The sequence below is a fragment of the Botryllus schlosseri genome, chromosome 1 (assembly GCF_051294905.1).
Source record: "Botryllus schlosseri isolate E-star chromosome 1, Bs_hap1, whole genome shotgun sequence".
Classification (NCBI taxonomy): domain Eukaryota; kingdom Metazoa; phylum Chordata; class Ascidiacea; order Stolidobranchia; family Styelidae; genus Botryllus; species Botryllus schlosseri.
Window position 1 is genome coordinate 28,872,952 of NC_137236.1, and position 16,899 is coordinate 28,889,850.

General features: G+C 41.0%; 1 protein-coding gene across 1 annotated transcript in view; it reads left to right on the top strand.

Annotated features, from left to right (window-relative positions):
- The window catches only part of LOC145435071 (microfibril-associated glycoprotein 4-like), a 489,059-nt gene that overhangs the window by 108,056 nt on the left and 364,104 nt on the right, over window positions 1-16,899 (top strand). The gene's annotated exons all lie outside the window — the stretch shown is intronic.

Here is a 16,899-nt window from a genome sequence, read left to right on the forward strand (position 1 = left end):
AAGATCTTAGGGATAGCAGGCCAAATGATGAAGATTTTGAAATCGAAGCTGATTCAGAAAGTAGAGTAGTCCATCAACACGAGTTATTGATCTGACATAAGCTTTGGAACTTGGAATAGACATCTTCGGAGCTTTTAACATCCGCACGAAGGGAGAAAAGATTACTTGGCAAGGTAGAGAAGGTATCTCACTTCCGATCAGGAGAAACAGCCTTTTCTTCGTAGGCCTACTATCGGTAGCTTTGTTTATTATTGTTATACTGGCATTGGCATGATGTCATAACCAGAACATTTCCACGGTTTAGCACGGCTGATGTCTCCACCATCACGATGACAAATTCCTGGTATCGTGTCGATAATGTACATTGTAATTTAAACCGTAGATCTTATGCCGGAGCAAGAATTCAGGCATCTTTTTCGGAAAGTTGCAAGTGAGGAAGAGAACGCAAAATCGCGTGTTTGGCAGAACTGATAACGCTATGGTAATTAAGAGCTGAACAGTGCACACGGCTGTAAAAGTTAGTACGCGATCATTTTAATGTTTGTCCTGTCGACCCCAAGGCCAGCCCAGCCGACGCGTGACCGTTTTCGGGGGGATCCATGCGGTTTCTCATATAGGAACAGGTTACATTTACGACAAATTATAAGTATCACTAATCTAATCGGAGTACTATGTGCAACAGAAAAGACACATTTCATTTGGTCGATAAATTGATTGCCCCGAAAGAGTTGATATTGATAGTTCGGCTCGTAGATTGACAGGTAGATTTGTTGGTTAGAAAACATGATATTGCATAACAACTACATGCCCCAATGTGCGTAGGTATTAGGTACCGATTTCTGGTGGCACACACTTTGTACGACGGCGATAGCACACAATAAATATAGTATGATAATGATATTGTGTGGCTCATTTTCAGTTTCTGCGGTGTGCTAGAGTAGTGTTTATTAAACTTATGGATATTATTGAATGGGCGATATGCTACAAAGAGCGTAGGTACCGGTTTCCGGTGGAACGCGCTTTGTACTACGGCGATAGCTCACAATAAATAGGATGATATTGTGTGGCCCATTTTCAATTTCTGCGGTATTAGTGTAACATTCTTTCATGTCTAAATTTGCGGAAGATTCCCGCCGTGGAACATTCTGTAGGATTGAATGACTGCAGCTGGTTTACTGCTGACCAACCGTCACGATGTGATTCCATTGACATGAGATAATCGCCGAAAACAACCTTGTTTCGAGATGACGAGAAGTGGGTGTGCGGTATACTGAAGGAGGCTTTGGCTATGTGTTAAGGCAGGGGTGGGCAAACTACGGCCCGCGGGCCGCATGCGGCCCGCAACACCGATCTGTGCGGCCCGCGAGAGTCTAAAAAAACTTTAAAAAAATATTGATAAAATGCGTACTAGAAATCGAATTAATGCAGGGACTTGATTAACTATTTCTTAGTATATTTCACCATGATAATTCTAAGACAGTGGTTCTCAAACTGGTGGGCAGACCCCCCTTGGGGGCGTGAAAGCATCTGAAGGGGGCGCGAAGCTGAGCGCAATTGAAAAAAAATTTCGCGCCCCGCGCGATTTACATCCAATTCAAAGTTATTGCTCTGTATTTAGTCTGAATTACATATTCAAAAATCCCTCATCTACAGTCGTAACCTTCCATGCCATCAAACTACCCGTTAGGTTGGCTAGCATCCTGGTTGCGTTTTGTGATATGACGATAAGGGGGCGCGAAATCATTCACCGTCATAAGGGGGGGGGGGGGATGCGTGTCTTAAAAAGTTTGAGAATCACTGATCTAAGGTAAATACTCAATATCACAGCAGGGTAGCTGCAACGAGATTGACATAATTTGGATCACGATTGGGATTTCCGATTGGACACTCTATTTTTAATTATTTCAGTGTTGTTTTTATAAAAAACGATTCGGGCGTGTCTTGGGTAGCTTCGTTTGTATGCGTAGGATTGGGTATTTATATTTTATCTACACATAGTAGAAGCCTGTTTGAAGCTAACCTGGTTATGATGCTGTCAGCATTGTGAGTCCTGGAACTGAACCAAAAGTGGAATTAGTAAATCTATGAACAGATCGCTGCTCACAGATTTAAATTTCAATCCTGTTCTAAGAATCGGGCCAACCGACTTTCATCTCTATAGTTTTGACAAATTGGTTATTTAGGTTCGCCAGCCTATGAAATCTCGCGACTATATGTTTCTGACGCGTGTACGATATCATCAAAGCAATGTTTGACTTGTTTTAAATAAGCACTTGCGTATATCATCTCCATGTCCTCATTATATAATCAAATATCAATATCGCGTTTTCGTTTATAATCCCAATTTTATATGGTGCGGCCCGCGAATGAATTCAGATGTTGAATGCGGCCCGCGAGCTCAAAAGTTTGCCCACCCCTGTGTTAAGGTGATTCTAGGTGATTCTGGGCGTATGGGACTTGACTAACTTGAATAAACAACTAACTGCTCTGTGAATGCAGAACTGCTTATCCACTGAATTGATGAATCTTGCCCTCAATTCGAGGCGCTGCAAGCAATGAACGAGAATCAGCTTCGGAAGCTGCGAGGTTGATGATATAGACCAGCTACGCAACGAGTTTACGAGCACCGATGAAATTTAACGATTGATACCGTATTATTGAATGACTGCAGCTTTTTTTTCGTTTACCAACCGTCAAAATGTGGTTCCATTGACAGGAGATAATCGCCGAAAACACAACCTCGTTTCGAGATGACGAGAAGTGGGTGTGCGGTATACTGAAGGTAGCTTTGGCTATGTGTCAAGGTGACTGAATTGATGAATCTTGCCTTCAAGTCGAGGCGCTGCAAGCAAAGAACGAGAATCAAGCTTCGGAAGCTGCAGAGGTAGATGATCTAGACCAGCTACGCAACGAGTTTTGGTGCACCGAGGTAATTTAACGATTGATACCGTATTGGAATAATATGTTTCATGCGTCACATGCTCTTTGTATAATCAAATCTAGTGATATAGGCTATCTCAGGGATGCCACTGGGATATTTCGAAACAACCCAGATGCGATGTGGAGGCCAAATGAACCCAGAATAACTCAGATCCTCTATTTCACTCAACCAGTCATCCTACGGCCATACGTAGTCATACATATTCATAAGAGTCTTTGATATTGAATTTCCTGAATTTCCAACAGTCGTACTATATATATACCAATTCCAACAGTCTTTTTAGATATATATACACTTTGCTCGGTAACAAATATGTGTTTTTCCTCAACATCCGGTGGTTTCTATATAAATCTGTTCGTTTATGTTTCATGAATTCTGTCAAAATTATGTTGGTTCATCCTCAATAATGTTGCATATTACTCTTTCCTCCCACACGGAGTTAGCGGTAGAGCTGGTTGAAGACTTCGAGAATGCACGGAACGTAATTGTACTATACATTGAATAATTTTCATGTCACACTGATAAAATTATTCACCAGCCTGATATGCCGGCGAGCATCACTGCGCTATATAAACACCGACGCATCCGATGGTTTCCAACCTTTTCTTCTAGTTGCGACTCATTTTCAATTAGTAAATGTTCCGTGGCTCAGCTCAAGATTTGATGGGCTGAATATTGTAAGAAGGTCAGCACCTTTGCCCAGACTTACTCGCGGCCTATTTCGGAAGCTGATTACGTTCAACATCTTCACGAGCCTTAAAATGGAGGCCAACGACCTTCAGCTTTGGAACCACTATCTTTGAATAAAGCATTCGAACTGCCGTAACCGACTCTATCGTAATATACTGCTCCTATTATGATTTCGATTACAATTGGACTTATTTCGGAAGTTGAAGTTATTGTTTATTCCTGAATGCAATTTACGCGAGGGCGGTAGTCCCACACATTAAAAGCAATATACGTGATTCTGAATCGCGGGAGAAAAATTTCGTGTATAACAATTCTACCCCGAAATGATGTTGTTCACGTGGATTTACGAAAACATTACGAGCCTACTTCCAGCCTTTAAAATCCGGACATTTAGGCGAATTCCGGACATGTCCGGGAAATTCCGGACGTATGGCAGCCCTGATTGAAGATGAAGTGCATCGACCGATAACGGAGGGTCATACTTCAGACGCTGCGCACGAAGAGGTGAGCAATGAGAATACGAGCGACATGGTAATCTGACGATTGATAACTTTTTTAGAAAACATGTTGGATCAATTGAGTCACGGGTAATCCGAGCGACAAAGCCAAAAAGTGAAAAAATAGGATGTCACCCGATAGCCCGTCAAATTTTCAATCCTAGTCTCCCATCGTGAAACCTCTTCGCGTATGACCAATCGTCCAGCTGGAGCAGCCACTCATGCTACGAAGACTGCAAGACAACCAACACGCTCTGCTAAACACTCTCAAATCCGGATCATTTTGACAGCGAACTGGGCTGCCCCACATGCATGCAGCTATGTGTGCCGGAGATGCAGAGACAAAGCCAAAAAGTGGAAAAATAGGATGTCACTCGATAGCCCGTCAAATTTTCAATCGAAGTCTCCCATCGTGAAACCTCTTCGCGTATGACCAATCGTCAAGCTGGAGCAGCCACTCATGCTACTGGAAGACAACCAACACGCTCTGCTAAACCCAGTGGTATGTCACTTGACAACGCTGTTAGACCGCGGTACATTTCTCCGATACCTCGGATGTCACTCGATAGTAGGGCTGGGCAAAACCGAGTACCTGAGTGATTCGATTCTGAATCACGTAAAACGCTTCGAGTCGAGTATTCGAGTATCACTCATTATGACGTCACAACAGAATATAATATGTTTAAGTTGAAAAATGTACCTTTTATCCCACCACAAAGAATATATTGTCTGTTATCCGTCACATTAAAGATACGTTGGTATTTTTTCGACTATACCGATTTCATTGCTCTTGTTGACAATGTTGTGGGATGATGTTGGACATGTGGCTACCCCACATGCATGCCGCTATGTGTGCCGGAGATGCAGAGACAAAGCCAAACAGTATGACGCTGCAGGCACCCCTTCGGTGACGTTGATGGGCGCATGTTTTGACGACAGTCTCGTATATTTCTCTGTTGCTGTATATCGTTTAAGATTTTTTGTGAACCTGTTTCAGACTTCGCTTTTTCATGTTATTTTAGACTTCGCATTTTTGCTTTCAGTTTATTTCAGACTTCGCAGTTTCAGGTAGACTTCTGTTTATTAGTGAACTTCTGTGCATTTTTAGACATTTTCTTTCCATGAACTTCTTGGAGGCGCAGACCTTGAATAGTATATTCTCATTTAAATGAACCCGAATCACAATGTTCTTTCCCATTCTCTACTAGTTGCTGACGATTATCCCTGACGAAAGTATTTCGGCTCATTTTAATACAAATCTACTTCCCTTCTTTGTTATTCTGCCGTTACGTAGATGCACATATTTGATTCAGAATTGCAAGTCCCCTTTGTTTACTAATGGTATTCATCAAGTGTTAGTGGAGAAACTTGCAGCAACTATCATTAACTGGAGGGGCGATTTTTTTAGGGGCCTCAACCCTCAACTACTCCGAGTCTGTGTCGGAATTTTCACCGAATTGTGTCGATGATTATTGCTATTGTGATTGAATACAGTGATATTGAAACTGTGTTGATGCTCTGGTGTGAATGCAAGGTAGTGGTGGTGATATATCATCGTTCTTCTGGCATGGTGCAGATTAAGATTTACAATGAAGGGTTCACGGAGCGGTTAGTTCTTCAGATATTTTTGCTTTGTGATGATAAGAGAAAGCTTGCGTGTATATCAGAAACACAACGTGGCGTTTAGTCATAAGAGCCTTTGATACTGAATTTTCAACAGTCATACTATACATTTTGCTCGCTGAACAACGGATGCTAGCTGAACAATGGTATGAGATAGAATACAGACACAAGCGTCAACAAGATGCAGATAGATATGTAGACAGGTAGCAAGTTCTCACAATCCCCCAACAGGAGTTGACGCCAGGCGTAATGTAAGGTCGGATAGAGTTAACAAAGCAATAGCGAACACGCGAACACAAAGACGACAGCGGCCTAGTAAAAAGAAATTGGAAGACGCAAACGCTTCGCCGAGACGGCGTAAAAAGAATCGACCTGTCTCACACACACGTCCTGTCCTGAACACGGCAAACAACGTATGAACGACCAACCCGTACCAGCGCGCATACAATAATCTCTCGTCGCGCGTCATCGAAGCGAAGGATGCGTGAAGTGTGAACGCGATTCTCTCTCATTAACGAAATAGCAATTACGCAAGCTTGTGTCTGAGCAATGAGCACCAGCTTCCCAATAACATACCAATTTCCCGAGTACCTCGCCGACACAAGGTTTTCATAGTGTCCACTAGGGCTGTTCAAATTTGAAATATTTTCAGGAAACGTCGTTTGCGTAAGTTCAAATGATGGTTTAGTACAGGGGTGGCCAACCTTTTTACTATTCACGGCCGCATTGCGATTGCTTATGTAGCCTACGGCCGCATTCTAGGGCATAGACATAGTCGCGATCAGCCAACCGGACACCTAATACCCATGTTAAACTGTCCGTGTCCATTTCCGGTGAATTCCGTATTAATCTACGTTTTCGTATCGTCTTACTATACGCATCCAAATCGCTAGTGGTGATGTAACGAATAGTTTACTGGGTTCGCGCGAATATATTTTCAGATTCGCGTATGGAATTTGTCATTAATATTAGTAGTTTCGCATATTACTATCAAATATTTACCCTGTCTCAGCCCATGTGAACAGAATCACCGATAGACTTGATGGAGGGAGCGTTTTCGAAAATTTAGGGCTAGTTAATACAAGTGATGATGCATATTCGGTAGGTCAATTGTTATAAGTCACCCTGTTGCATGATGTTATTTCTTGACCTCCCATCAGGATTGTCGGTGTAGTTGTAATATTTTGGAATCTCCCAAACGTGCAAGAAACAAATTTCTTTCGTGAGGAGCACACGATTCCAAGTTGGTATATCTATAAGGGGTGAATTATTTTCCTCCGCTGTTCGCATCCGTGTAGTCAGGGGCTCAGTTTGCAAAGGGCGCTACTACATTAAAATAAAAAAAGTGAAGTCGCATTGAATTGCGCCTAGCGCGAAGAAAAATTCAAGATCGGTTCAATCTCTCATAGCTTTAAAATCAATCTCCTAAAAATCGGGAGTCAAATCGTAAATTCAATTTTCATGTTGACGGCCGCCAACACATACTAATTGAATTAGGTGTCCAGGGCAGCACAATTATCCTTCTGCGTAGCGTTGGGACCCCGGGATCCCGGGATTTGAAGCAATCCCGATCCCGGGATTAACCCCAATGAAATCCCGGGATTTGTGAACAGCATCTACCAAGGCTTACGTAGCGTCATGTGTCATTTTTTGGTAATAATGCAGTGTCAAAAACTAGACAGGTTGTCTAAAACGTTGTTTCTTAACCTTACGTCCGTGCAGCGCCCCTTCTCGAAAATGGCCTACGTCTGGCGCCCCCACCCATATTTTAAGGATATTTCGCCAACAAATTACGAAACCGTCTAAGCGATAATATACTCTTGATCAGTGGTTCATAACCAATTTGAATGTCGGAGCCGCATTAGAACACCCGATTAGACTATATACTGATAACGAAAATTCTAAAGGTAGCTAATAACCTAACTCTAAATCCCACCATCTAGCACACTCAAAAGCATGCACATGCACATAGACTTCTACAGATTGTATATCTGTTATTTTAGCATTGGTAGACGCAGATTGGCAAGTGCTATGCATTAAAATAAATTGAAAATGCATATCATTACTTGGCATACTATTTTGTTGTTATGTGATAACTCTTCATAGATTCAAGCACTTGATACACAAGTTTGCGGAGGATTATTCTATGAAAAATATTGACTTTTGCAATTTGTATTTGACTAAGCGCCGTTATTTTAATGATAGTGAAATTGTGTCGAAATTCACTCTTCAAAAAGACGATATATAAAGGTCTACGAGAAGTAGAACTCAGGATATGTCGTTGTCTGACGGGTATTCCTCCGTGCGTTTGACGCTAGTCTGCAAGAATTCTGTTTCTCTGTTTTCAGAAGCGGCCTTGGACGGCTTTAGAGATATCTAATATTCCTCATTTCAGCATTCATATACAAAAATTGCCTATAACTATTTACAAAAACAAACAACAACTGTCGTCCATTATATTTTCGTGGCATATTTAGAGGTCACTCAGAGCCGCAAGAAGGCTACCTTGGAGCCGCGGTTCAGATTCACTGCTCTTGATGCTCTCATGTTTTGAGTCAATAATACAAGGAATAGATGTTGTTTATGTAGCTTGTATTATGTGTATTTTACTATTTTGCTAATCCCGGGATTGAGAAGCGAAAATCCCGGGAAATCCCGATCCCGAGATTTCAAATTCGATTCCGAAGTCGTGACCCTACTCTGCGTCAAACATGTACAAACTAAACATTTAGTTAGTTGACGGTCAATGGTCATTGGTCAACTAACTAACGTTTTTGAGTAGTTCTAATTCTAGTTCTAGTTGCTGATTTCGAAAATTGAGTAGTTGTAGTTCTAGTCGTAGTTGTGGATTTTGAAAATAGAGTAGTTCTAGTTTTAGTTCTAGTTGCGAATTTTGAAAATTGGTTCGGATCTTGCAGCTTCAATACCAAACTCCTCCGATGACTTTCTCTCGTTCTTGAGTCCTGGCCCTCAGAAATCCATTTTTCTAGAGCCGACAAGTAAAGGAGAACTTGCGATCGTATTATCTGAAATGAAAAGTAACAAAGCAGTAGGACCCGATCTCATCCCAACGCACTTTCTGAAGCTAGTCTTTAATATTATTGGTGATGTTATATGCATTTTCTTTAATGAGTCGATACTTCTGGGCATTTTCCCAGATGCACTGAAAACTACCAGAGTAATGCCAGTGTTTAAGAAAGGCTGTAAAAAGCAAATTTCTAACTACCGACCAATATCTGTTCTGCCAAATCTTGCCACGGTTTTTGAAAAACTGATTGACTGCCGACTCAAAAAATTTTTTGAATTGAATGCAGTACTGTCTCCGACTCAGCATGGATTCAGATCAAACCACAACACCAACCATGCAATACTATCAATTGTAACGGACTATTACAAAACCATCAAGCAAAAAAAAAGTGGCTGCAGCATTTTTATCGACCTGCGCAAAGCTTTCGACACAGTTAACCACAGAATCTTAAGATACAAGCTAGAACACTATGGAATCAGGGGTATTGCAGCAACTCTACTTGAAAGCTACCTGGCAAATTGCAAACAATTTGTTAAACTGGGGACATTAAGATCGACTACCAGAGATATAACTTGTGGAGTCCCACAAGGCTCAGTCCTTGGACCGACTTTTTTCCTCATTTATATTAACGACATTGTTAATGCATCTTCATTCCGCACAACCCTATTTGCTGATGATACTCACCTCTTCATAACCTCCAACACTGTCAATGATTTGCATGCATCCGTGAATAGGGAACTCCCAAAAGTGTCGAGATGGCTGCAAGCAAACAAACTAAGCTTGAATGCAGATAAGACCGAGATGCTCCTTTTAAATAATGCCAACCATAGTTTCACTGTGAACATCAATCATAAACAAATCTCCATATGTGACTCAGTAAAATATCTCGGTGTCACTATTGATGGTAAAATGTCTTGGAAGCAGCATATTGGATGCACAATATCAAAACTAGCTCGATGTGTGGGAATAATGACCCGTCTGCAATCTTTGGTTTCCAGATCAATACTACGAACCATATATTTTTCTCTTTTCCACTCTCACCTGCAATATGGAATCGTAGTATGGGGAAGTGCATGCAAAACATTTCTGTGCAGAATTCGAACCCTGCAAAACCGTGCGATACGGCTGATCTCATCTGTACCTTTACGTACCAATCTATCGCCTTACTACCGTAAGCATCGAATTTTGCGAGTTGATGAGCTATATCGCTTCGAAGTATCAAAAGTTGTTCACAAATATTTTTCCAATAGTCTGCCTCCTGTGTTTGATGACTTTTTCATACCTGCTAAAAATGTCCATTCCCATTACACGAGATCCTCGTCAAAGGGAAATATCTACTTACCCCCACCCAATAGCAACTTAACTAACAGATCTATCGACTACTCGGGACCTATCATTTGGAATGCATTACCACCACATATCCGTGAATTGCCTTATGATAGATTCAAAAAAGCCCTACTTGATCACCTCTTATCGTTAGACTAACAATGTTGCCCTACCTCGCCCAGACATTGCTTCATTGATCATTTGCTACCATCGTTTAATTTTTCTTCTATTTTATTTTTTTAACTACTGTAACTTTTTTTACAGCCAGACTGTTTAGAGTCAAATGTACCTGTTTGATGCTGGTGTGATAAGACTAGATGATCCTCACGGTCTTATCGATCATTCCTATCTAATACCGAATACTGTGCATCCATATTTTCTGTACCACCACCACTGCCGTGTGTTATGTATTTTGGTTTGATGAAAAATAAAGACTCTCTCTCTCTCTCTCTCTAGTTGCCGAACAATTAGAAACACGTGTCGTGGTTTTAGGCGAATTAAGATGCCGGTATTCTGTTGAATGATGTTTGTGCATATGCAGCCATTGCTCGCTCACAGCCACCACCGCTAACAGTGACATAGCCAGCGGGTGGCTGTTTGGGGTCGGAATCTCTCCCATTTCAAACTCGAAACTCCGTTCTTTTGCAATGTCGATTCAATATCTGATATTTCAGATAAAATAAAAATTCATGCGTTAACTAGGAGAATGAAATCCAGTTCTGCACGATTCATATCCTTTAATGCAGTGATTCCCAAGCGCGGCCCCCAGATAGCCTTCTTGCGGCCCCCAAAATATATTAGGGAATCGATAAATGACAAAAAATAAAATTTATATTTATAAAATAGGCTACTCTTGCTTGGCTTTGCCTCTGTAGTTTTTAATTATAGAATTGCAGGAAAGCTGTGAGTATAGACTGCTAACGTTACGTCACTGCTGTTTCAATGCAATGTGCACTAACTTTCCAGTTGAACGAGCAGTAGCTATAGATAAAAATAGGTATTGATAACTTTCAAAACCGGAGGATAATCCTGAAAAAATAGTAAATTTTTCCCACTTCGTGGTCGCTTGACTAAAAAAGAAAAAGATGCTCAACTCCCGGAAAATACAGTTTTTCTTTCACATCAACAGGTGATTGACTGAAAAAAAAAGGTCAACTTTCCGGTCCAGCTCCCGAAGTAGCCGCCGTAGCATTCCTACAGTGCTGACTTAATGCATATCAGTCGAATTTGGCCCTATATGTAACGAAAATCCTAAAAAAAGGCGTCCTCCGAGGACACATTAAAAAAATAAAAAAAAGAGGACAAATCATCTTAAAAGAGGACGTATGGTAACCCTATGATAACTAGACGTGCAACACGTGACTCACGGTTGAATACGCCGAGATGCATACTGCTTAGCCGGCTAAAAGCAGCATAATTGGTTGTCCTATAGTCAGGGCCGTAACTGCCGCACCCCAAACCCCCCAATTGAGGGGGGCCGAGCTCGAAGGGGGCCCAAAATTATTTCGTGAATTAGCATAAATTATAGAGTATTTTTTGAAAATTTATGCAACTTTTTCAAAAAATTTTCGTCCGTTGCGCGATTTCAATTCGCCACATATCTTGATTATTGGGTACTCTTCCCCAAGAACAAATGAGCAAGATTTATAGAAATGGGAATATCAGCGTTGGCCATGACTGCACCACAACACACCAAGACATATAAAGTTTTAGGCCATGTAACATGTGACTCCAAGAAGTGTGTCAGAACGATCGGCAGCCAGAAAGCCTTGGCCGTAAAGGACTGCTTTTGTGCTGACCAAAAACTTCGAAATACCAAAAACTTCGTTATATATACAAAATACATATAGGTTTAATTGTCGATATAGGCGCCTAAATGACTGGCGCCGAATGTTCATGTCTTGGCAATCTTAGCCTTACAAGACAAATACTATCCCGCAGGAAAGAAAATTATATGCCAGTGAAGAAATACCAATATGAAGTCGTGTGATCTTTCAGTTAAGTACAGTGGTTCCCAACCTTTTTCGTCTCGTGCCCCCCATGGCCGATATTTGAGCTAAAATTCCACCCTATGAAAAAGTTTTCTGTGACTAAAAAATGTGCTTTTTAATGCGCAACCGTTTGTTGACTGAGCAATTAATGACCAAACATATTCAGATATGTCCGAACTATGGCGAATGCGGATTGCACTAAACTTTGGTAAAGTACAGTCAAATTTGACCTGTTTTTGACCGGTCGGGTAGCCGAGTCCGCTTGCTGAATCGATGAATTTGATACGGTATGTTTTTCACGTTAGCTCATATGTTGGCTTAAAAAGTTATAACAATTCCACTAGCGGCCTTGTGCTGAATTCGGCTCGACGTTTTCCTGCTTAGTAGCAATTTGATCGAGAGACTGTCGCGGACCCAACGAAATCGTCTCGCGAGCCCCACTTTATCCGGGGGTGTAATATCTACGGAACGCATTTAAACATACACCTAGCTTAAAATCCACCAAAGAAACATACAATTGTAAAGCACCAATTTCTACTTAACAGTTCTATACCATAAAAATTTAAAAACCTTGTGAACCCAGTGCATCTTCCGATACAATGCCAAAGACAGAATTCCCCTGAAAAAATTAAGCCAGATTCCCCCCTAAAAAGTTCAAAATTCCCCCCAAGGGGGAATTCCCCCCCCCCGGTTGGGAACCACTGGTTTAGTAGGTTTGGGTAATTCTAAATTTTTGATATAACAGACAGGAGGTCACGAAATAACATCATGTAAAGAAGTCATACCTAGGGGTCCGCCCGCCCGAAGATGTTTAATTTTACGGGGTCTGCAGTTTCAAAGACACCTCCCACTCTGCTCTACCGGTAAATCTGATTACGTGGGCAAAGAGGACAACCATGCAATTCCCGATCTCATTCACCGATTTTATCATGAATTATCGAAATATTCGCGCGTCGCGCTGTCTCACTAAACAGTACAACTTTAGTTTCGTGGCAAAAGCGAACAACGTGATGCGGGGTCAGTTTATCACCCTATAGGAGCCCGGGGTACTGATTAAGTGCTGTTACGTTCCTGCCAACGTGTACATGCCCGGAAATGTTTAATTACTATTGAGGGGGCCCATACCTTTTCAAACACACCTCACTCAGCTCTACCGGTAAATCAGAATACGTGAACAGAGACAGGATGAAAATTGATAGCAATACATGCAATTCCCGATCATATTGACCGATTCAGTTATGAAACTAAAGAAATTTCTCGCGCATTGCGCGTTTAGGCGAGAAAAGTCGATTCACTCAACGGACACCCAATGCAGCAGATAAGTAGCGGTAAACAGTGTACAGTTTTGAAATCTCGCCAGGGCAATAAAACTACTCCAAAATAGCCATGATGACTGTTTGGGTCCGTTTCATAGCCGTATAGTATTCGTGCGGCCCCGATCGCACTCTGAAATTCTAAATTTGGCCCTCACACCGAAAAAGTTTGGGAACCACTGCTTTAATGACTTGGACGTCACAGATGGGCAACTATTTTCTGAGAATGACAGGCCGGAATCCGTTGGCGAGCCAAGAAATATATTTGCACTATATTCGGCGGTGTATTAATTTATAATAATTTATAAATTGAAAGCAATGAATTACGTGGGTGGATGTGTTACTATCAGGGCTGTGGAGTCGGAGTCGGTGGAGTCGGAGTCGGGGTAATTTTCGCTTGATGGAGTCGGAGTCGGAGTCGTGAAAACTGTAATAGCTGGAGTCGGAGTCGGAGTCGGTGGGAAAATACTGACTGGAGTCGGAGTCGGAGTTTGTGAGAATGACTATGATTTCGACTCCGACTCCGACTCCAACTTCTCTATCATGAAAACATTTGCTTTCAAAGAATTTTCAATATAATTTTTATGTACCACCAATCACTGTTATTATTAACCATACAGATCAGGTGCAGCCAGCCCGTGGCACGCAGGCCAAATTTGGCACACGAGAAGGTTAGGTGTGGCCTGCCAGGTAATTCTCGAAATTATTTATGACATGAGGTACACTTGCAAGGCCAACGAAAATTTGGTTAGCATGACCGAGAAATTTGATGATGACTAAAACAACAGTTCTGAGGCATTGACGTATCCAGGGGTCAGCCACATTTATCCCAGATCTTCGTATATGACCATGAAGTAGAATATTTCATAGCAGATTTATTTGACTTGAAATTTTTCTCGGAACTTCGCATGATTCATTGTCACTAGATTTCTTGCATTCAGTATTTTAGCCCCCTTTTGAAAATTATAAATATATATTCTTCACAGAATTGAGTCTAACTATATTCGCAATTAGGCGATACGGCTTCGCTTGTGCACTCGCAGCGAGATCGTCGACAAAACATTTGCAAAAAATGATAGAGGCATGTTCACTGATACCGTCGATTTTGCTATCTCTAAACTTCGAATAATCCTGTCCTTGCTAAATGAGCCCAGTGGTATACAGATGCGACCCCCAATGTATGTAAGCGACATATTTATTGATATAGCTATAGCCTAATTCAGTCGTTATCTTGCAAAAAAATTTCGCGCTTCGCGCGACCAGGGCCTGATTGCGCACTGCACAGTTGGATGACATAATGTTATCAATTTTAGAGCGTAGTAATATAAGTCTTGTTTGCAATGTTTCATAATTCGGTTCGCTCCCATCGACGACTAAAAAAAGGTTATCAACATTCCCGTTGCCCGCGCAATGGTTCGTAAATCTATGGTGTCCCTTTCGCCGAAAAAGTTGCCGACCCCTGATATAGATAAAAGACATTACTTGCAAATTACAACTCAGTTGCAGAGGGGAAGAAAATCGCAAGATGCGTTTTCGCGATGCAGTCAAAATTGATGCATTTTTTGGAATTGTAACATGATACTGTGACAGAGAAAATGCATCGGCTGGTTTTGTAAAATTGTAAAAATATGTAAATATGACCAAACGATGCTTCCCATTTGACAAAATTAAAAATATTTGTAGTGTAGCTTAGCTGTTTGGGTCGAACAAATGATTAAGAAAGACTGCAAGTTCCAATCCTTGAATACTTTATTAAGTACATGTAGAATAGACATAGGCTATGGTCTTTGACTACTTAACTAAATTCCATTTATGACCAATATCTATTACTAGTAGTAAGAGTGTTTGCGCTTGTAATCAGGATAGTGTGTAATGACAAAATTAGTAAGTTCAATTTCTTTATCAGTTGCTGAGTCATACACAAGACCTACACTTGGATTTTTTATCTACATTTTTATTATACAGGATTGGATATCTGCCATATTTGAATGATTCATACATTTCAGGATATTAGAGAGTCTATGTTATAAAAACTTGAATAAGGAAGGATATTTAGCAAATCTTTATTTCATGTTAATTGCATAGTGGATAATTCGAGCTGTGCCACAATGAAACAATTCAGCATGCCACAGTTAAGCATATGTTTGCATATGTTTAATGGTTGTATGATAGTCATTCAACCGACAATGTGGCATATAATTTTCGAGGTAAATTGGTAATAATGCTGGAGTCGGAGTCGGAGTCGGGAGTCGGAGTCGGTACGTTTAAAGACCCGGGAGTCGGAGTCGGAGTCGGAGTCGGTATATTGAAAATGTGTGGAGTCGGAGTCGGAGCCGGAGTCGGTGGTAAAATTTACCGACTCCACAGCCCTGGTTACTATTAGGCAATTAAGAATTTATAATCAAAGTACAAATATCATATTTATCCCACGTAATTATTCTAAACAATGGTGGACAAGAAACAATGTGAACTATTTTTAATCTCACCACCTCATAGACACGTCCTTCAATTAGGAGACCACAATGTATGGGATGTTACAGCTTGGCTTGTGTAGCTTGGAAAAATCGTCCTGTTGTGTTGGTAATTTCACTGTCAGGTTTACCGAATTCGTCTTCTCGCAGCCTCAGCCGAATCACTGCGTGCATATGTCGTAATACCGACTTAAATTAATCCATGTTATATCTACTTTATTATGCATACAGATTACGCCATGGATCGGCAACCCTAGGCACGCAAGATAATTGCCATAGCACGATGTATGATTTGATGCGCATTCTTATAATCGGGTTTCTTGCAAAAAGTGAAACAAATGTTTTCAAAATGGAAAAAGCTCGAAGGTGAATCCAAATTATTTTGTAAATCAACATGAAGTAGGGTCTTTTGGTACGGATTTTATTTTTCTTCAAAATGTTATCCGCACTTCCCACGAATAGTACGTATTTGGCCCGTGGGCCGTAAAATGCCCAGGCCCAGGATCGTTTTTATTTTTATTTTGAAAAATGAAAATATGTGTTTACTCTTGTAATAGTCATTGGTATTACATTTTCGTCTTCGCGACCAACGAGAATGTGCAAATGACTCCATTGGGGTCGCGACCCCTAGCTTGAGAACCCCTGCCCTAATATATCAAAAAATATATAAATGCAACTTTCATTAAAATTAAATGCGACTTTCCCAGATTCCGAGTGCAATAATAACTTTCCCTACTTAATACCTGATTAATAACCTTTCGCGACCCGCGCCTAAATATAACATAATGCAATGGAAGCCTAACACGGTTTCGACTTCTTATCGAGATGAAATATACGACTTATCGAGATGAAATATACGACATAGTAAGTTCTACTCGTCCTTGCGTATCGTCGACGACAATTTGGGTGAGCTCGTCAACATCAGAAAGCTTGTTTCGCATTATCGGCATTCGCGCGTGTACACATGATAAATTAACGCTTTCTTGGCACATTAGAAAAATCCAACCTCCTTCTATTTG